We start from the raw sequence: 23,266 nt of genomic DNA on the forward strand, positions 1-23,266 counted from the left end.
GACACCGCAAGCTGCTCCCGTCAAGAAGCGGTATGAGCCCTCCCGGTCGAGCGCCCCAAAACACGTTGTTCCTCGTCCATCGACCGGTAGGGCCCGTCTGCCCAGTGCCGCGAGCTGCTCCCGTCGGAGTTTGTGTGGGCCCTCCCGGTCAAAAGATTAAGACTAATCGCTCATTTTGGGGGGGGGGGGGTTATTTTATTCGTCGGGCACCTGTCTTTTGCTCTGTTGCTTTTTGGGGGGTACTCTGGGTTCGGGCCAAAATTCAGAGCTCGGAGCCCTCCCCTCGGACAGCACGCCAAATATGCATCATTATTCAAGATGGTGGCTTGTGTGTAGCATGTGTGAAAGCCTGTGTTGTTGCGCTCTGATTGTTTGAGTTTTTAGCATAAAGGAGATCAAAGATTGTTTTTTAAGACTGTTTTAAAGTTTGCGTTGGTCCTTACATTTCCATTATAATTCCATCTCAAATCTACTCCTAAAATGTGGTCATATCCTGCACTCATCTACCTGCTCGGTTTTCAGGTGCTGTGGATCCCCATGGACGGCGGGCCTTCTATCGTTGACGAGGGAAGAGTTGAATCTACGCCGTATTTGTGGATAATCCCTAAATGTGATTGTTATTTAAATATGGTAAATGAGAATATTAATGATCCGTCTAATTTTTGGAAACTGACCAAATCAGTTTCTGGTAAAAAAAAAACTCTACCAATCTACCTGATTATTTTAAATTAAATGAGAGTATAATTAAAGATAAAGAGAATATTGTAAATGCTTTTAACAGCCATTTTATTTCTGCGGGAGTAACCCACGACCATAGTAATTTAAGGGAACAAGAAAATGTGGAAGTTACTTCATGTTATACTACTCAGCTGTTCAGTTTTAATCCCATTTTAGCTACACAAGTTCATAAAATCAAATTTGGATATTAAAAAATCAGCAGGGTCTGATAAAATAGAACCTTATTTTTTTTACATTTCTGCAGATCTGCAGAAGCCCATCACTTCTATTTTTAACTTGAGTTTAACTTCAAATGTTATTCCTCGTGAATGGAAATCAGCACAGGTTCTCCCTTTGTTAAAAGGTGGTGACCCATCAGTTTTGGATAACTATCGGCCAATTTGTAGGTTGTCTGTGTTGGCAAGAGTATTTGAATCTTTTGTTAATGATCAAGTGAAACAGTTCTTAACTGAAAATAAAGTTTTAAATGAATTTCGATCAGGCTTTAGATCAGGTCATAGTACTATTACAGCAGCTACGCTGGTTACAAATGATATTGTTAAATGATTGGATAGTAAACAACATTGTGCAGCATTATTTGTACATCTCTCTAAAGCATTTGACTCTGTAGATCATAAACTTTTATTACAGAGGCTAAGTTGTATAGGTTTTAGTGAAATGGCTCTAAATTGGTTCAATAATTATTTATCAGAAAGACTATTTTAGCACCAGTTTTATTTTCTATTTATATTAATGACCTTGGTCGTGGGATAACCTCAGCTAGAATTCATTTATATGCTGATGACACAATTATTTACACAGTAGCAGTCAGTGAATCAAGCCATAGAGCTCTAGCAAGAATCTTTTCAGTTACTGCAACTTTCATTGTCCAACTTAAACTCAAAGAAAACAAAATGCATGCTTTTCACTCGTTGTCGCACTGCAACAGATCACCCTATTTCAACTTTACAAGGAGAATCTATTGAAAGAGTAAGTTGTTACAAATACTTGGGTATATGGTTGGATTTTATGTACATATTGGAAAAAGTGTTAGAAAAGCTTAGACTAAAATTTGGTTTTCTTTTTCGCTTAAAGAAATGTTTTCCTTTTGAAGCAAGAAAGAGAATTATACAAAGTTGTTTCCTCTCAGTGTTAGGTTATGGGGATGTGATCCATACAATGATGAGTGCGTGAAGAAGCGCTCGTCACAAAATGTAAAGCAGTATGGTATACATAGTCCAACTTTTTAAGTGAAGATAAACTTGCATGCATATAAATCACATCACCATAACCTAACACTGAGAGGAAACAACTTTGTATAATTATCTTTCTTGCTTCAAAAGGAAAACATTCATCGTCTACGGTGAAAGCAGATCCGGCAATCGACAACGCGAAGTTGAAGTATTTCCTCAGTGACCAGCACGCTCCCCGCCTGGCATCTTTGATGAACCTTCAGATTGGGGAAATTAGAAAGACCAGTTCTGAGATAGGTCTGTAGTAGATCTTTGTTATGCCGTGTTTAACGACCTTCACTTCAGCTTTCCTTATCATTCCATCTTCGCTGGGAACAGCTTTCACTTTGATGCCCATTGGCCATTCATTTCGTTCGGCTTGTTTCTCTTTAAGAAGGACAACATCTCCCTCTTTAATGTCAAGTTCTTTTTGTGGCCATTTTTTACGACATTGCAGAGTGCTCAGATAGTCTCTGCGCCATCTATACCAGAACTCATCAGCCAGCACTTGCACACGTTTCCACTGGCATTTCAACATATCTCCTGCGTTGATGTCACTGAGAGGAGAGGAATGTGTGCCTGTTTTCTGGGTTAACAGCATAGACAGCATTAGAATGTAAGGGTTCTCAGGGTCAGTGGAGACGGGTAGCAAAGGACGTGCATTCATTATGGCTGTGACCTCAGCTAAGACAGTAGTTAACACCTCGTGAGTAAGTCGTACTCTACCAGCTTGCAACAACATACCCTCCAAAATGCGACATGCTACTCCAATCATGCGCTCCCACACTCCACCCATGTGTGAAGAGTGCGGAGGATTGAAGATCCAAGTGCACTTCTGGTCTTGTAAGAATTCCTGCACACTGTCCTTTTCAGGAGCACTTATTCCCATTTCGTTACATGCACCAATAAAATTGGTGCCGCAATCCGACCGTAATTGCTTGGCTGGGCCACGCAGTGAATGAATGAATGAATGATGCATTTATATAGCGCTTTATTGTGTATTGTTGTACACCCAAAGCGCTTTTACAATCGTGGGGGGGGGGGGTCTCTCCTCAACCACCACCAGTGTGCAGCATCCACTTGGATGATGCGACGGCAGCCACAGGACAACAGCGCCAGTGCGCTCACCACACACCAGCTACAGGTGGAGAGGAGAGAAAGTCATAGAGCCAATCAAGTGGTTGGTGATTATTAGGAGGCCGTGATTGACAAAGACCAGGGGGGCAATTTGGCCAGGACACCGGGGGTTACACCCCTACTCTTTACGAGAAGTGCCATGGGATTTTTAATGACCACAGAGAGTCAGGACCTCGGTTTAACATCTCATCCGAAAGACGGTGCTTTTTGACAGTATAGTGTCCCCGTCACTATACTGGGGCGTTAGGACCCACACAGACCACAGGGTGAGCACCCCCTGCTGGCCTCACTAACACCTCTTCCAACAGCAACCTAGTTTTCCCAGGAGGTCTCCCATCCAGGTACTGACCAGGCTCAACCCTGCTTAGCTTCAGTGGGCAACCAGTCTTGGGCTACAGGGTGATATGGCTGTTTTTTCAGTGAAAAGAAGCGTCTCAGAGCATTAATGAAGCTCGAGGAACTCATTTCGTCCACTACTTCTATGTGAATTGCCCTCGTGCATAAGCATGTAAACGGCACTGCCCATCTCTTACTGCATGCATGACTTCCCCCTTGTGCGCCTTGCTGTCACCTCCCATGGCCCGAACATATCCATTCCAACATATGAGAAAGGAGGGTCTACTTGGAGTCGTTCTGCTGGCAGATCGCTCATCTGCTGCTCCTTTACTTTCCCTCTAAGTCTCCTACAGGTAACACACTGATTAAGGACTCTACTGATGAGCCTTTTTCCTCCCAATATCCATAGACCACTAGCTCTCACTGCTCCTTCGGTAAAATGCCTTCCCTGATGTTTAACCCTTTCATGGTAATGTCTTATGAGAAGAGTTGATATATGATCCCATTCAGGAATGATGACAGGGTTTTTCTCTTTCAATTCAAAACCTGCACGGTGAATCCGTCCACTAACTTGGAGTAGTCCATCACTGTCAATGATGGGATTCAGCTTAATGAGTGAGCTTTGTTTAGAAATGTTGCAGTTTGCTTGGATGCGCTTAAATTCCTCTGAATATACTTTCTGCTGCACACTTCTAATAATTTCTCTTTCTGCTCTTTCCAGAGAATCCACAGAAATACAGTTTTTGCAGATCTGCCAACCAGCACATTCTCCAACCTCTGTTGTGTGGGCGAAACAGTAAGCAATGTGACTGAGACTAGCTACAGCCTTGACAGCGGACTGCCATCTGGAAAAACGTTCTCATCGTTTTGAGCTCAGGTTATTTTCAGAAACACTTGTAGACAAAGTACTCACCTCCAGTCGAAGTTCTTTGTCATCATTTGGATGAACTAGATCAAAACTGATTTGCTCCTCTGGAGCCCAAAACAGTTCACCATGAAGGAAAGGAGGCCCTGTCAGCCATTTGGTAGTGAGGAGCTTGGAAGCTGGAACAGAGCGTGAACCATGATCAGCCGGATTTTCATCTGATGGCACATAATGCCACTGCTCAGGTTTTGTGAACTGCTTAATTCTTTGCACTCTGTTGTTTACATAGATGTAGAAGCGTCGAGACTAGTTGTGAATATAACCCAAGACAACTTTACTGTCAGTATAGAAGCTAATTGAATTTAATTCCATTTCTATTTCTTCACTTATGACTTCTGCAATCTCTACGGCCATTATTGCTGCACACAGCTCCAGCCTTGGAACAGTAAGATCAGGTCGCGGGGCAAGTCTCGCCTTCCCTAGAACAAACCCCACTTCTCTAAGCCCATCTTTGGCTACGACTCGGAGATATGCGACTGCAGAAATAGCTTTGACCGAAGCGTCTGAGAAGACGCATAGGTCCACACACTGAGCCTCAGAGAGAGACATTGATGTGTATGTGCGGGGTACACGAATTTCAGTGAGATTGTACAGAGAATTTTGCCAATCCATCCATCTTCCTTTGAAACTCTCAGGGAGGCTTGAATCCCAATCACTGCCTTGCACCATCATCTCTCTAAGCAGTAGCCGTCCTTGTATAGTTATCAGTGCCAGGAAACCTAGAGGGTCGAACAGACTGTTGACCATGGACAGCACCCCTCTTCGTGTATATGGTCTTTCCGTTTTTGGAATGTGAAATGTCAAGACATCTGTCATAATACTCCATTTTACTCCAAGACTTCGTTGATCGGGTAGGTTGTCTACAAATAGATTGAGATTCTGAAGGTCTTTGGCTCGATCTTCCATTGGAAATGCATCCAACACCTCAGCTTTATTTGAGGCCACTTTGTGGAGCTTAAGGTTTGAAGCAGCTAACATTCTCTGTGTTCTTGTGAGGATGTCAATAGCTCTCTCAACAGTTGAGAATGACTTCAGGGCATCATCCATGTAAAAGTCTCTTTCGACAAAGTGGTGCACATCTGTGCCGAATTCAACTTTTCCCTCTTGTGCCACTTTACGTAGCCCATAAATGGCCACTGCAGGTGAAGGGCTGTTTCCGAACACGTGAACCCGCATCCGATAATCAACAACCTCTTTCGCTGGATCATTGTCTTTATACCAGATGAAACCGAGAACATCTCTACAGTCCTCACGCACAAGGAAGCAGTGGAACATCTGCTGGATATCTGCTGTAATTGCTACTGGCTCCTTTCTAAACCTCAAAAGAACACCTAGCAGACTGTTGTTCATGTCTGGCCCAGTAAGTAGCACGTCATTGAGTGAAACACCATTAAACTTGGCACTAGAGTCGAAAACCACACGTATCTGATTATGTTTCTGAGGGTGGTACACTCCAAAAAAGGGCAGATACCAGTACTCTTTGCTTTCTTGCACTGGAGGAGCAAGCTCTGCGTGGTGGCTGTCTAATATTTTCTGCATGAATTCCATGAAGTGAGCTTTCATTTCTGGACGTTTCTCAAGTGTGCGGCTCAGAGACTTGAACCTACTCATGGCATAGGACCTGTTATTAGGCAAACACTGCCGTGGTTTTCGAAAGGGTAGTGGGGCTACCCAGCTGTTTGTAGAATCTTGGAAGAATTCATTCTCCATGGTCCTGAGAACCCTGATATCTTCTACAGAAGGTGCAAGTTTGTTGTCATTTACAGACTGACAAAACACTGATTGGCCTACATCTTCTTTGTTGGCCTCTCTCAGATTATATTGACTACTTCCAAGAGATAAGTATTGCAAAGGAGACATGTACTTTTCTTTGACCGACACATAGCTTTCACATGGGGGGAAATTACTTGGTCTGCCACTTTCAAGGATGTATGTTTTCATACTAGTGACCTGTGAAGGCCGATGAGCTTTCCCTAGACACACGTCCCCGATAATCACCCAGCCCAGGTCTAGCTTTTGTGCAAATGCTGCTTTATGAGGCCCAGTGATCTGTCTGCGGACCTTGTGAACTCTTAACAAGTCTCTGCCAATCAGCAACAAGATTTCAGCATTTTCATCAAGAGATGATATTTCATGAGCAATTGACTTAAGGTGACAGTGACACGCTGCAACTGCCAGGGTAGGGATTTCATCCTTATTGTCCGGAATCATATTACATTCCAGTAGTGTTGGTAATGAAAGACCCAGAGTACCATCGACCGGCTCTATTGTGTATCCAACAGCTCGCCTGTTTCAGCAGTTTCAGTTACTCCAGAACAAGTCTTGAGCGTAAAGGGAACTGTAGATCCTTGTATGTTAAACATATCAGAGAACTCTGATCGTGCAAGCGACCTATTACTTTGGTCATCTAGCATGGCGTACATTCTTCTGTATTTTCTGGGATTACCATCTGGGTATACATTAACTAAACAAATTTTAGAGCAAGATTTTCCTTTCAAGCCCCCACCACATACCTCTGTGCATTTGGGTGAAACCTCAGTGTGAGATATCTCTTCCTTCTCCCCGCCATGCTGTTCAAGGGGAAGAGAGGGTTTGGAAAGCCATGGTGCTTGACCTGGATGAAGGGCTGAAGGGTGTTTGTCGCTTTGGCATTCGGAACACTGTACAACTGCCTTCCAGTGTCGAGCCACATGTGTGTTAGATGCACAGCATTTGAAACAGATATTGTGTGCCCTCAGTATTCTTTTACGCTCATCAATCGCCATTTCTCTAAAGCCTCTGCACCTTTGTAGAGGGTGGGGTTTGCGGTGTACAGGGCATTGCTTATCTGGATCTTCAACAGTGGGGGTAGGCTTAGGAGTGAGTGTGACATCTGTTTTTTGCACAGAGATTGCTTTACGAGCATAGCTTTGGCTCTCACTAAACTTGTCCCTTTTGTATATTGGCAGAGAGAATGATGTGATATGAAAACTGGGGTCATTGCGAGCTTTAGCTTGTCTGCGCAGAAACTCTGCAAAGAAAGAAAAGGGCGGAAAGGCAACTCTGTGTTCCTGCTTGTAGGGAGAGCCTTCCATCATTCACTTCTCTTGGAGTCCATACGGAAGCTTCTCTACTATGGGGCTCACTCCCCTAGCCGTATCAAGACAGGCCCGGCAGGTATCCTTCTTGCTTTGCAAATTCTATTTCAGAGAGCAAATCACTTAATTCCATAAGCCTTTGGTGTTCTTTGGGAGAGTTTTGCAAACAGAGCTCCCTCTATTGCTTCTGGTGACCCATACATTTCTTCTAGCCTCTTCCATATTAAATCTAACCCATAAGCGGGGTTCCTCACTTTTACTAACTTAATACGGCGAGCATGCGGTGCTGAATCTGGACCTAGCCATTTAATTAGCAGATCCATCTCCTCCCCTGCCGTCAGATCCAATGCTTCAACTGTACTAAGGAATGATGATTTCCATGCTAGATAATTTTCTGGTCTATCATCAAATCTTGTTAGGCCCGATGACACCAGTTGGCTTCTTGCTAAATATTTCGCCAAGTCTGCTGAGGAGTTATCACCAGAACGGACTGGGTAATGACTTGGTTGGTTGGTTATGCCAGCATAACTAGGCACAGCATTACATGATGAGTGGTTGAAGGCATTAGGGTGATTGGCATGTGAATTATCTGTGGGAACAGTGGGCTTTGGACGAATCTGTGGTGATGAGTTATTTTCTATCCCCTTATCTACAGATAAGTTAGGTGCTTCTGCTTGTGGCATGCTGACATTATGTGCTTGATTGTCTCTGGGTAAATGCATGCTCCCACTACTAGCACTGTGTTTACTCACATAGTCGAGAGTGCGTTGTCGTGTACTCTGCTCTGGGAGGAACTGAAGGCTGTGTTTACTTCCCCGACTCTAAGTGTGCAGCTGCAGCTTCCATTACAACCGCTTTGGCTAGTGCCGCTTCTGCTTCTCTCTCTCTCTCCAATGCATTTAAAGTGGCTTCTAAGGGGGCCTTCTCAGTTTTGATTTCTATTTCTTTATTTGAAAATGAAGCTCGAGCCAAAGCAGCCTCAGCTTCCGCATGTGCCTTAGCTGCCACCATACTGACGTTTGAAATTGCGGGGGACCTAGTGGAACGGTTTGACCTTGCTGAATGAGAGGTCTTAGCTGAACAGGAGGCAACAGACCGCACTTCTAGCTCCGAATGCTCCATATTCATTGGCTGACTTTAAAGTCTCTGGTAGGTGTGATGAGCATGAGGTATCCACCTCAACTAAGGAACCTTACTGTTGGTGTCATGTTTGCATGGGCGTCATTGCTCACAATCCAGCACGGACATCCAGATTCTAGCTGATAGCTCCCTTTTCACTGTACTGGCCTCGTTGAACCCACATTCAATTGTCCAGCAAGTTAAACACCTTCACGCAATAACTCCCGGAACCACGAGGTGACGTTGAGAGTGTAACTTTATCACATGAATGGTGTGAAACGGAAAATTCAAATGCATACACTGATAAATTGCATATTCTATAAAAGTTCTCTATATTACGTATGAGCATAACCAATTCTTATAGTGATTACTCAACTCAACCAATGAATTCACTATACTTTCAAAAATATATTAACTTATAAAATAATATCACATGTGAAAGATGAGAAAATATACACCGCATCAGCAAGCATAAACATGCCATTCTAAATAACATCAAATAGGCATCTCTAACTACACAAAATGCACTGAACACAATCATGAGTAATGACAAACAAGATGACTTACAGGGAATGCCTTATTAATAACTTTGAACGGAGGATATCTTTGGATTAATGAATGCCCATAACATGAACGATCTCTGCCTCTGATTCAGTCTCTTTTTGATGACATCACTAATTATATAGTCTTTTACTGATGAGGTCACTTTCTAATTTCTTGCTCTACCTCATATGACCACAAGAGGTCGCTTGGCTACATGATATCACACCTGGCAATTCCAGGACAGGTGGGAAGGTTCTCTTTGTTTCAAAGAAGGAAAGTGCACATGTTGTTGTATCGCTAAGACATTGTTAGGTAAAACACCAATTTATATCTGCAGTCTTTTATCTTTTTACACTTGTAATTGCAGCACTAGATCTAATGTTAAACTACTTTTAAATGTTTCAAAAGTATATTCAGAGCTTGGCAAAACTGCCTTCTCTTTTTTTGCTCCCTCGTTATGGAACGTATTATGCTGGAAACACTCCCCTCTTTAAATTAAAAAAAAAACTTTTATTGGTCTATCTAAAGGAAACATACTTGCGATGAGTAAATTATTTTTTAATTTTTTTTGTCACATATTTATAATCATCTGAATGTAGGGCATTTTGTTTATTTTATGTGTTTGTAATTGTTTTATTGTGAAACTTTTTGTGCTGCCATTTTGGCCAGGACTCCCTGGAAGAAGAGATCTCAATGGGACTATCCTAGGTAAATTAGAGTAAAGGTTATTTATTTATTTTATCCTTTGTTTATTATATGTAAGTGTGGACTCGTTAACTTTTTTCTCCTAGTAAATAGTAGCCAAGCAGGCATATTCGGACGCAACATTAGTATAAGCGCGTCTGAATCTCGCAAGAATCACCCTGGTATTTCTCACCTATTCTTTTATGAATACTGAGGATTCGGACATACTATTTGTTCGCCTACTGCTTTTTCCCTATAATATAGTAGAGAATTATTTGGTTTCTGATGCAGCCTGGCTCTACACAAAGGCTATAAAACCTAGCAAGCATGTTTGGTGTCGCCCAGCCCACGGCTCTACATATATCTGTCAGCAAGGTGCCGTCCGTCAATGCCCAAGAAGAAACAAGCAGCACTTGCAGGTTCACTACCTGGTCCCTGAAAGGCGTGGTGGGAACCTTGAGCACATACCTGGCCGGCCCTAATTCCAGGCACAATTCGTTGACCAAAAATGCATGCAGGTCCCCTGCTCTCTTGATGGAAGCCAGCCCAGTTAAGAACACTGTCTTTATCGACAAGAGTTCTCAGCTCTGCAGACTGCAACAGATCAAAGGAAGCCGTCTGCCATGCTGTAAGCACCAGAGGGAGATCCCAAGAGGGTACGGGGGTTGGGCAAGGAGTATTTAGTCTTCTCGCGGCCCTCAGGAACCCGATGATCAGGTCGTGCTTCCCCAAAGACTCACCGTCTACAGGATCGTAATGTGCAACAATTTCGGCAATATATCAAGCGTATAGCATCAGTTCTGACAGACACATCAGTCAAGCTCGCGTCAGCTTATAATCAGCTGGTCCACGCCATCCAATAGGGATACACTTTAGATTAGACCGCATCTTTTAAATACACCTCCAGCCATTAAGAGCTGCTTGATCCCCGCGATGCGCTCGTCATACCCGCCTCCATCCCCTACTCCTCCACATATGACGACACCCGTGGCTCAGTTATCGCACCTCTGCTCATGTAATTCAGGTTACTATATTATACTGTGTTGTATTAATTCCTATGTCTGTATTTTTCTTTCAGGTGATGTCACATGTATTTGTAATACCCTATGTATCAGTTCTGTGAGATGTCTAAACTGTTTGATTGGGGGGAAATGTATCGCTGCTCTCCCTGCTCTGTCCAGGCATGACTGCTTGAATGAGCGGGGAGTTTCGCCCAGAACAGTTCTATACCTATATAATAGAACAGCTGACAATGGGATGTGTCTGGAGAGGCAAACGGGTCTACTTGTGCATCTCCAAAGTGTCTCCATATCAGTTGGATCGCCCGGGGATGGAGTCTCCATTTTCCTGGAAGTGCATGCTGCCATGAAAGCTCATTGGCTGCACGATTGAGCAGGCCCGGGATGTAAATGGAACGAAGCAACCTCAGATGCTTTTGACTCCATAGGAGATGGCGGGTGCCCTCAATGATAGGGCTCTCAGGCGAGATCCCAATTCGTCAGTACATTTCGACGTGACATCGAACGTACCGACTGAAAGGGAACCATGGAGATCTACAAATACTATAGTTGAACTACGGTCACTTTAATAATGGTTAATTTTCATAAGGGACTGTTGTGACAGGCTGTTGCATGCACAAAATGCAATCTTTTTATTCTGACAATGTATGATTTATATTAACATTGCAATATAGAACATGATCAATATTACATTTTAACCTTCAATTTAAATAAATGCAATTGCACAAACTATGCAGGCTATACAATTTCAAATTGTTTATTGTGAAATAACTCAAATGTATATGTTTTTTTCTGTCCTCTGATAAGCATTGTTCTGGGCTGCCATTCCCAAAAGCATCAATGCTTTCTTATGATACTTTTGGGAAACGCAGCCCTGTTTGAATGCACTGTCAGAAGTGGGTGAACGCTCTCTGTTATTAATTGATTCTGCCAACATTTGCGTGTGTTCAGATGAGCAGGAAAATAGTTTTATCCTACACAATTATTCACTAACATTGGTTATAATATGCATTCAATTGGATGAATAACCTTTATTTTTGTTAAATAAAATCACTGGTAAATAAAACACACCTTAGTGTCAATATTTTTATTTGAGTATCAATACTTTTTTTTGCATCAGTATCGTTATATCAATACTTCAGGATCGATAAGCTCAACCCTATTTCTTTGTCGGCCCGATGGACTGATGATAAGCGGACTCACCACAAGGCTCTGCTAAGTTAAAATACGTTTAAGTTTAAAATCAGTGCTGTCGCAAGTCAAAAGGACAGTAAAGAGGATTTTCATAAACTTAAGGACCTCCTTTCATGATAAAGCAGTCAACTAGGTATTCGTTTCACCTGCTCACTTTTTTTAGTACCACCTCGGTTGAGGTTCCAAGTGAACCGTACCGTTACCAAAACGTGACGTGTAAACTCTGCTGATCACTGTCACGAATTCGGCCCATGGATTTCCGTTTATTCACCACCAGAGGTCACCCTTTCCATTACATTGACTCTCGCACAACACAAACTGTTGCATAGCACCCCGGACTACATATCCCATCATTCTTTGCACACTGCACTGATTGCACTCATTGCACACAGCTGTTTCTAATCACCTCACTCACTATATAACACCCACTCTAACCACCTTTCTCTGCTGAGTATTGTTTAGCCTGTACCCCTTTCCGAGTCTCCGTGTTTTCCTTGTTTTGCGGTTTCTGATCTTTGCCTGGTTTCCTGGATTTCTCCCTCTCGTCTTGCCCCTGTGATTCTGTCTGCCGATCGGTGACCTACGCTAGCCCTAGGACTATTCTTGTGTTTTTGCCCGCCATATACACCTGTTTGCCATTGTTCGACCCTGCCTGTTATACCACGTCTCTTTAAATAAAGCTTGCAGATGGATCCACACGTCTCACGTCTCGTCAGGCCCGTTACAATCACGGATTGGCCGGAGAGAATCGTCACTACCTGCGTCACTGAACTTGCGACACAAACACAATAGAACCGCTAGATTTAAATCTGCACAGCCAGCGAAGGATCGAATGCAACTGTTTTGAATGAGCGCACCTATTTTAACAACAAAAAAATGGTTGTTTCGTGGTCTGTTGAGGAAGTACATATGTTCCTCTCGTTGATAGCAGAGGAGTGGATCCAGCAGTACAGGCAGCGCAACTATAATGACATGTGAATAATCCTGCCCACTCTAAAGCGGTACTAAACTGTAGTGGAAACGCGAGCCGAGCCGTGCCATACTGAGCCATGCCGAGCCGAGTCGTACCTCGCAGTGGAAAAGTGCCATAAGTGTTGTATAATTTCTGATGTGTTTGTACTATGCTCATTTACAAATACAGTTCTCACGGCATAAAGGCATCAAAGGCGTAAAACACGCGAAAGACAAAGAGGAAAGACATAAAGAGGACGACCCTAAGAATAAAATGTCCGTTCTAAAGAACCAACAGTGAGCTACAGTGAGAACTCATCTGCTCAGTTCGGCTAAGAGAGACAACGAGACCATCATGAGTGATGACATGACGAGGATACAGCGCATCAGATAAGCACAGCCCATAAAACATTGTCGGCATAACGATTGCAACGATGATTAGATTGACTTTAAGCTTAAATTAGAAAGTACTCTGCCACAACCGTCAAGTTAAGGTGGCTAGAGAAGTGATTGAACTTAAGTGAGAACCCAAGTGCAGTTTATTTACAGGTGATATCCAAACATCCAAACAAGAAACACAGACTTGACTTGACTTGAGCAGACTTGACATAAACAGACTAGACTCACCAACAGCGGGTTAAATACATTCAATACACGACGAGGGCACAATGGGAACATGAAGCTACTTATAGGAAACAAGAGGGTCACATGACAAGAACAAACCAATGGGAAACAAGACACATGACTAAGACAACCAATCAGAACATGACACAATGAACAGGGGAACCAATGGCATGAATACATGAGGGCAAGGGAAGCATGACACAAACAGGGACTATGAAACAATTACAAAATAAAAGACATGGAAAACATGAACATGAAACAAAACACCACATTACAACTTGCAACAAGGACTCAGCCTATATGTTTTGGGAACGAATTTAATATGCTGATGTTTATTTGTTAAATGTTAAAAGGGCCTTATTAGAAAGGAAATTAAAATTCTACAGGTTTGTGTTTATAAGTAACTAAACATGAGAACAATTTAAGTGAAGTTTAAACATAACTACTGAAAACCTTTCTTATGCAAAGATGTAACTTAATTAATTCTGTTTATACTCTCTGAAATTAAGGTTTTGTATATTGCATTATACACTGTCAATTACAATTATTTATTTCTTGTTTTGAAATTTAAGTCATTTTGAATTTTAGTACAGACAACAGATAAAAAGATACAGTTTTGGATACAATATTAATGTCTGTATTTTGAAAATTTTGACTTCCTACACAATTCATGCGGTTTGAAGGACGAATTATTACATTTTCCGGTCAAACTCCACATATTAGAAAGCTGAAACAAAAAAGTGAACTGGAAATTCCATGGTGATTCGATAAACTTTCTTTTAAATAAGTCTCTGAGTAATTTATTAAGAGTAACCTATTATATGAATTTTGTTCATAAATCTTCAATGCGAGCTTCATAGAGGTGAGGATTCTGCTGAGCTGATCAGGACATCTTGCTGGGGATCCTGAGTCTCATATTACACTTCCCATCTATACAAGAGGTAAGGGCTGTATTTGTTTATGACAGCTGCTTATGGGGGAAAGGTGTGATTATAAGATTTTTGGCTCTCTATATGTGAAATGATATAACAGGTTATTAACTTTCTGACTAATTATATTTAAACATAGCTTACATTTTCACATAGACTAAAAAGTCTAATTTAAGCTCATTAGTTGCATACATTCTACAGCCATTCAAGATATCTCAATGCACCACATTCTCACTTTCGTCCACAATACCCCCTATTGCCAGTGTCCAAGAAACCATGGTTCGAGGATGCAACATCTCCTCACGCATCTCTAGCCAGTCCCTCCAGGGAGACTAGGAATCCTGTTGGTGTGCCCCAGGACGCGATACATTCTGGGTCATCCAGCAGGGTTCCCCACTGCTGCACCACCTTGGGTATGTCGATTGTCCCTTTGATGCGAGTCTTGAGTTGGGCCCTTCACAAGCTTCTGTTCAAGATGTTGACACAGAAGCACATCCTCAGATGCATCCAGCAGCGGTCAATCTGAACGACGCTTACATTCACATTTCGATCCTTTCTCGCTACAGAACATTCCTACGGTTTGCATTCAAGGGGCGGGTGTATCAGTACAAGGTCTTCACTTTCGCGATGTCCCTGTCCCCCCATATCTTTACCAAAGTCTCAGACGGATCCCTTACCCTGCTACGGGAAGTGGGCATCAGGCCAAAATGGCCAGCAATGCAATCAGTTTCATCACAAATTTACAAAACAAAAACAAACTAGGAACACTTAAAACAATTTCACATCATTGAATCATTTTCCATTTGCCGAATAACCATTTTAAAATGTAAATTTTGGTTCAATTTATTTAAAATTTGATTGAAGAAGATTCCAGGCAGGCAAAGCTGCATACAAAAAAGCTTTTTTACCCAGTTCATTTTGTTCAAAAGGAACAGAGAGTATAACAATTTTGAGAATAAAAGGAATATTTCTCAATATTTTTCCGTTGAATAAGACAACAGAGATATGAAGACAACATCTCCAAGATGGCTTAGAAAATGATTAAATACCAGTGCAGTTTACTTCTAATGGACAAAGAAGGCCAAGCTACTCAGTTATACAAAGTACAATGATGAGTTGAAGATTTGCAATCTGATATGAATCTTAGAGCGCAGTGATAAACCGCATCTAAAGAAGAAAGAAGATAAGACTGATACACTACATCGCCATAATCGAGTACAAATAAAAAAGTAGCAGAAACTAGTTTCTTCTTTACATTAAAATTAAGCTTGGGTTTAACTTAAAAAAACAAGTTTTGCACTTCATTTAATTTTTTTCTTTAGTTGAGTAATATGAGAGATAAAGATGCATCAACAATCATGCAGAGATATTTATAATCTTTATACTAATTCAACTCAATTGGTCTACACAGCTTGAGACAAGGGATTGCTGTGTGTTTATTTTCACTGAAACATGGCTAAACAACAACATCCTGGACTCCACCATTCAGCTGCACCTGCTACTAAGCAGATATACAGGTGCATCTCAATAAATTAGAATGTCGTGGAAAAGTTCATTTATTTCAGTAATTCAACTCAAATTGTGAAACTCGTGTATTAAATAAATTCAATGCACACAGACTGAAGTAGTTTAAATCTTTGGTTCTTCTAATTGTGATGATTTTGGCTCACATTTAACAAAAACCCACCAATTCACTATCTCAACAAATTAGAATATGGTGACATGCCAATCAGCTAATCAACTCAAAACGCCTGCAAAGGTTTCCTGAGCCTTCAAAATGGTCTCTCAGTTTGGTTCACTAGGCTACACAATCATGGGAAAGACAGCTGTCCAGAAGACAATCATTGACACCCTTCACAAGGAGGATAAGCCACAAACATTCATTGCCAAAGAAGCTGGCTGTTCACAGAGTGCTGTATCCAAGCATGTTAACAGAAAGTTGAGCGGAAGGAAAAAGTGTGGAAGAAAACGATGCACAACCAACCGAGATAATTGCAGCCTTATGAAGATTGTCAAGCAAAATCGATTCAAGAATTTGAGTGAACTTCACAAGGAATGGACTGAGGCTGGGGTCAAGGCATCAAGAGCCACCACACACAGACGTGTCAAGGAATTTGGCTACAGTTGTCATATTCCTCTTGTTAAGCCGCCGAATTGAGGCAGTAATTAAAGCAAAAGGAGCCCCTACCAAGTATTGAGTACATGTACAGTAAATGAACATACTTTCCAGAAGGCCAACAATTCACTAAAAATTATTTTTTTATTGGTCTTATGAAGTATTCTAATTTGTTGAGAGAGTGAATTGGTGGGTTTTTGTTAAATGTGAGCCAAAATCATCACAATTAAAAGAACCAAAGACTTAAACTACTTCAGTCTGTGTGCATTGAATTTATTTAATACACGAGTTTCACAATTTGAGTCGAATTACTGAAATAAATGAACTTTTCCATGACATTCTAATTTATTGAGATGCACCTGTAGATACATCACTGTCTGGTAAGACTGGCAGAGGTGGCTTATGTACCGTGGACGTGAAGTGCAAAGCAGATCACAATTCTGAAAACAAAATAACAAATTACAAACGCAAATGCAAATGCAAGTCTAAAAAACTAAATAATTCAGAAAGCACAACAACAATTCAGAAAACATTATAACAAGTCAGAAAACACAACGACAAATCAGACAAACCGGAAGAGGTAGGTATAGTTTGAGACAGCGCCATTGGTTTGGGATTACTCACTGCTGACTGGACAAGACATCTGTCAATCAACGAATACGGAGTATATATTTACATTTAGTTAAAAGTGGCTGCAAACCATCAGCTCAAGTGGCACAGATGGATAAGTGCTTGCACTTGGTGTTTTGACGCGATCGACCCGGTTTCGATCCCACCTTTTGTCTATTTTTTTTTCTGCAACAAGTAGTATACTTGATATTTTAACATAGTGTAAATAGCTATTTGCACTTAGTGTAAATAGCATATTGCTAAAAAATACTGCTATTTTCACTTTGTGTAAATAGAATCTATTGCTAATACGAGATTTGAAAAGGGAGAAAAAAAAAGTTTGGCAAAAGACGGGATCGAACCTGTGTCGATCGCGTCAAAATGTCAAGGGCAAGCGCTTATCCATCTGCACCACTGGAGCTGATGATTTACAGTCACTTTTAACTAAATGTAAATATACATCCTGTATTTTTTATTCCATAGTAAGAGCAATTCATACAATACATTTAAACTGAGCTACTTTACTACCATCTCCGAACTTTCTACCACGACTCTACTGTTCTTCGGCTGGTTCTTCTCTGCATACATTGATTGACAGATGTCTCGTCCAGTCAGCGGTGAGTAATCCCAAACCAATGGCGCTGTCTCAAACTATACCTACCTTTTCCGGTTTGTCTGATTTGTCGTTGTGTTTTCTGACTTGTTAATTTGTTTTCGGATTTGTCGTTGTGTTTTCTGACTTGTTCTTTTGTTTTCTAATTTGTCATTGTGTTTTCTGACTTTTTTATAATGTTTTCTGAATTGTTGCTGTGTTTTCTGAATTGTTATTTAGTTTTTTTAGACTTGCATTTGCGTTTGTAATTTGTTATTTTGTTTTCAGAATTGTGATCTGCTTTGCACTTCACGGCCACCGTACTTATGTTTGTGTATCAACAAAGAATGGTGTAACTATGCTATGTTTGCTGCTGGTGCTGAGGAAGTTCTCGGCCATTGTTACTGTCACTGTGTACGTTCCCCCGTGTGCAAACACGAAGGACATGCTTTGCAAAATGTATAGCTCTATCAACAAACAAAAAAACAACCCACATTCTTCATCATAGCTGGTGACTTCAACGACACAAACTTAAAGACAGTTTTGCCAAAGTTTACTACCAGCTTGTCAACTTTGAAACAAGGGGAAACAACACACTGGACTTTGTTTATAGAACAGAGAAAAATGCAAAAGGCTGCACCTCGCCCCCACCTTGGGTACATGCGTCACTATTATATTAATTCCAGCATACAAACCACTTCTCAAACTGGCCAAACTGGTTTAAAACACATTACAGTGTAGTAAATGAGACTCGCGTCCCCAAAGACGTTGTGATTTTTTGGGTCACACGTCACTCGAGGTGCGGTTATGAGTATATCAGATGACCAATTCCCACCTTGCTCAGTTCAGAGCACCAGTTGAGGACTGTTATTTTGGCAATATGGGAGTGTTTCCCACAAGCTGAGATTCACAAATTGGGAGTTGGTCAAATTATTTATCTGAAAGATTGGTGGTTTAGATAGCTAGTAGAGCCTTGGGTCATCAACACAAAGAAGACACAATTGGAATAAGATTACTGAAATTTATTAACAATAGATATGCAAGAGTACATACAACAACTAGTGATGATTCCAGTAAATTAATATACACTGCTAATAGATAATAGACAACTAAATATACTCACCAATTTTTGGGTGACGTAGGTGTGACGTCACTTCCTGTTTATTGCTGCCGTGTGGTTTGAGTTTGAGCTCCGTCAAGTTAATTCTTTGTCGTCTAATTTTTTATCTTAAAATCAATTTTATACACCATCCTTTTTCAGTTCTATAACGTGTGAATATATCCCCTATCGTATTCTACAACAAAAACAATCAGAACGCCTTGTTATCACTAGTTCTATTTTTGACTTTCCGAGTCCGCTATTAGCATATAGCCCGCTAGCATCGCCAGCGTGGTAGCAGCTAATCTCGCTTACACTATTACTCTATTCACACACATTACCATTGTTTTACTCACTGTTACTTGCTTTAATGGCGGATGTGTGTCTACCTATGAGTGCAGATGAGGACACGTTCGAGCTGCATTCAGTGCAGGTCGAGCTGGAGGCCGTGGAGAAGCAGATCCAGCTGAGAGCGCGGAGAGCCGCGCTGGAAACATCCCAGGCTGACGCTCACAAGTCCGAGGTAAGTATACAGCGCGCTGCTAACTCTCCCACCACCTCTACTCCGTGTGTTTCTCTGCACAGGCCCGGTGCACCCAGGACGCGATCTTCCCAGATGTCCTTCACTCCGGCGCCGGGACACCACGGACCCGGGGTGCAGCCGCAGCGGAAGACGCAAGCCAGGTCCCGGGCGACGACCTCTCCCCCTCCGCCGCCTCCTGTCTTCGAGATCTCCACCCGGAACCGCTTCGCTCCCCTCCGCGAGACGGAACGCGACGCTGTGATCATCGGAGACTCCATCGTCCGGCACGTCCGTGCTACGTTAGCTGAAGGTAAGGTGCACACTCACTGTTTCCCTGGTGCTCGTGTTCTCGATGTTTCTGCGCAGATACCCGCGATCCTGAAGGGTGACGAGAGCCCCGGAGCGGTCGTGCTTCACGCAGGGGCTAACGACACCAAGCTGCGGCAGACGGAGACGCTGAAGAGGGACTTCAGGAGCCTGATCGAGACGGTGCGCCGATCATCGTGTCAGGACCGCTTCCCACATATTGAAGAGGACATGAAAAGTTCAGTAGACTTTTTGCTTTAAATGAATGGTTATTGATCCGAAACAAGAAGGAAGATACCAAATAAATCATAGAAACAAATAAATTGAGTGAACACAGAATGGATAAATGCAATGCTGTTGAGCTGAATGTAGCAATGGAAGGGATTTCTATGGTAATGTTGCTTATGGGAACCACTTAATGGCTCTGGTGGAATTAATGATAAATAACTGCTTATTTATCTCTGAACAAATGATATAGCTATTATTTGTAATGCTGAGCCCAAGCAAATGTTATCTAAACAGGTTAGACAAACATAGGCTGCAAGTATAAACTAAGCCAAGGTCTTTAGGAGAGAGGTTTGGTAAGTTTATAATTACGTTCCACAGGTGGGTGATCAGTGTGGTGGTAGAGACGTCTTCCACTGGTGATGCAGACTGCGTGCAGTGGGGAGTGCACAGAGTTGCATTCTGGTAGCTGTCGATGCACTGACCTGGAGGATGCCTAACTTCTGTTGTGCCACAGGGGGTCCTTAGAGCATGAACCAGGCAGCTGGGTCAGATGGGTCTTCACGGGGTCCTTGGCAGCGTCGTTGAGGAGCCGTACGTTTCAGGCAGTGTCTGCCACTGCGGAGGTCATTTGCGGACTGGGCAAGAGTCATTTGCGGACCCGGCAAGAGTCAAAAAAATCTCTTGAAATCTCTTTCCTCATCAGGTCAGAAACTCAGAATGTTGAATCTGTTAGTGTCCTTTCCCTCTGGTCGTCCAGCCAAACTGAGCTAGCGGGGGAGAAGAGCCTTGGTGAGAGGAATATTAAAGCGCAAAGTGACTGTTATATAGATAATCTGCTTGTTTCTGCATGTCTCTGAGTGGCGCCGTTTAATCTACTACACACTGAAGTACGCATGACACTAATGGTGTTTTCAGCATGCAAGTTACATAAACATGAACATCACCAGAGATGTTCTAAGAGAGAACGCTCCGGTTACTAACGTAACCTTGAATCCCTGAGATAAGGGAACGAGCGTTGTGTATGGGGAAACTCCTGTTTTACTCTGTACTGAAGCCTGATTTGTTCAGGTTTGTGTAGCTGCACAAACCAATGGTGCTTTAGCCCGCCAGAAATGGCGGAGCCGATGTGTATATAAGTCGGCTCGCAGCACCATTTAATCAGATCATTCGACTGAAGCGACAGTCATCGATTCGCGTGCAGCTTATAGCACGGCAAGTGACACAACGCTCGTTTCCTTATCTCAGGGAACCGAGGTTACGTCAGTAATCGGAGCGTTCCCTTTCAAACGTCCACTTCACATTGTGAATGGGGAAGGCATCCAATCATGCCGTGCTATGAGCAGATACAGGACATCCCGCTCTGCGAGCCCAGTCTCGGAGCACTAATAAGGACCCCTAAGACCCTGAGCACATTGTGCTCCAAGCTAGTAGCTGAGAAGTACCAATATAACCAACTTCACCCAAGGGGAAAGAGTGGAACATTAAACAGACAGAACTAACGCCTGTAAAGCAGGGTCATCTAAGTTATAAAATCTGGCAAATGTGGACGGCGACGACCAGCCGACGGCCGCACAGATCTCACCAATAGAAATTCCGCTGGACCATGCCCAAGAGGAGGCCATCCCTCTTGTGGAATGGGCCCTCACACCTATAGGGCATTGCAAGCCTTCTGAGGCGTAAGCCAAGGCTATTGCATCGACAATCCAGCGAGAAAATTGCTGCTTTGTGGCCGGCAGTCCTTCATGGCGGCCTACAAAGCAAACGAAAAGCTGCTCAGACTACCTAAACAGGCTAGAGCGCTCTAGATATACTCTCAGAGCCCTTACTGGACAGAGCATGTTCGGATCCTGCTCACCATCTGTAACGGGGAGCGCCAATAGGGAGATTACCTGAGCACTGAACAGAGTTGAGAGCACTTTAGGAACATAACCATGTCTTGGTTTTAGAATGACTTTACAGTCATTAGGCCCAAACTCTTGACTAGTTCCCTTACCTTCTCAAGAGACGTTGAAAGCAGTGATAGACTTAATCCAATCAGGAGAAGAAGAAAACCCCTCTTGTTTGATAACATGTCAGCACAGATGGTTGATTAATTCCTGACTACATGTATGAAATCAAGTGAAACATTTTGAAATGTAATTTCATTGTCTAAATGTCTCACCACGCCAGGATGTTTGTTTAATGTTTTAGATTAAGATATAAAAGTAGTACAAGTGTTAACACTATGAATGAACAGTGACACACCTTTGTGCCAAACATTCAAGTCTCAGTGTTCAGATCAGTAAGTTCAATCATGTGTCCTTGACCTTCACTGTGTATATTTTTTATTATACTTTGTTGTAAATAAAATATAAATAATAATCAAAAACCCACATTATTTTACTCTCCTCACAATCTTTCTTACCTGCCTCAGTCACATTCATATTGATGACCCATTATGGGAGGCCCTTTGTCTCTCAGGTGTGAACCACTAAATATTCATGGCCATTGTCACTCCCTTGCATAAGGGCATTCTATCACAAAGTGATGTTTTATTAACAAGTTTCGGGAGGAGCGCGCGCAGATAATTAACACGGCCAGTTCATCATCAGTAATTACACCACCTATCCAATCAGCACAAGAGAGAACCTCTATAAATTATCAAAGCAGCCTTACTTCCATTATATCCTGTCTTTAGCATCCCTCCACCACCCCGACTCCTCACCTTCAGCCCGTTCCTACCCCAGCACGGGGAGGAACACTCGGGGGGAGCATTCTGGGTCCGGGCTTAATCCCGAGCTCGGACCCCTCTCCCCGGACAGGGGGAGTACCCCGGGCTCGAGAGTAATTACCGAGCTCGGAGCCCTCTCCCCGGACAGCACGCCAAATACGCATAACCTTTACTCGGTTCATTATATGTAAGTGTGAACTCGTGAAACATGTTTTACAAATGTTAAATCAATATATTGTTTTCTGTGAACAGGATAATTTTCACATAATTTTGTAGCTGAAAGTCTTGTGAACAAATATTCTGTATGTGTTTTTTGGCCTTATTTCAGTGACTTAAAAATGTTGCTAACCACGCATAAACATTTTTTCCTCAAAAACACAAACATGTACTTTCATGCTGCTCACATATTATTGTAGCGCAGTTTGTGCTAATTAAAGTGTAATAAGACTTCAGCCATTAATATGGTTTTTAAGGTACTGATAAAAACACAAATGTGTTTCGGTTTATCTTTCCATAAGATAACATCCATAGTAACTTCTACTATGACCCAGTGTGTGTGTGTTTGTGTATTGTCAATATTCATTGCTACGTGTGTG

Source organism: Sinocyclocheilus grahami, unplaced genomic scaffold (genome assembly GCF_001515645.1).
Source record: "Sinocyclocheilus grahami isolate Dianchi unplaced genomic scaffold, SAMN03320097.WGS_v1.1 scaffold1479.1, whole genome shotgun sequence".
Classification (NCBI taxonomy): Eukaryota; Metazoa; Chordata; class Actinopteri; order Cypriniformes; family Cyprinidae; genus Sinocyclocheilus; species Sinocyclocheilus grahami.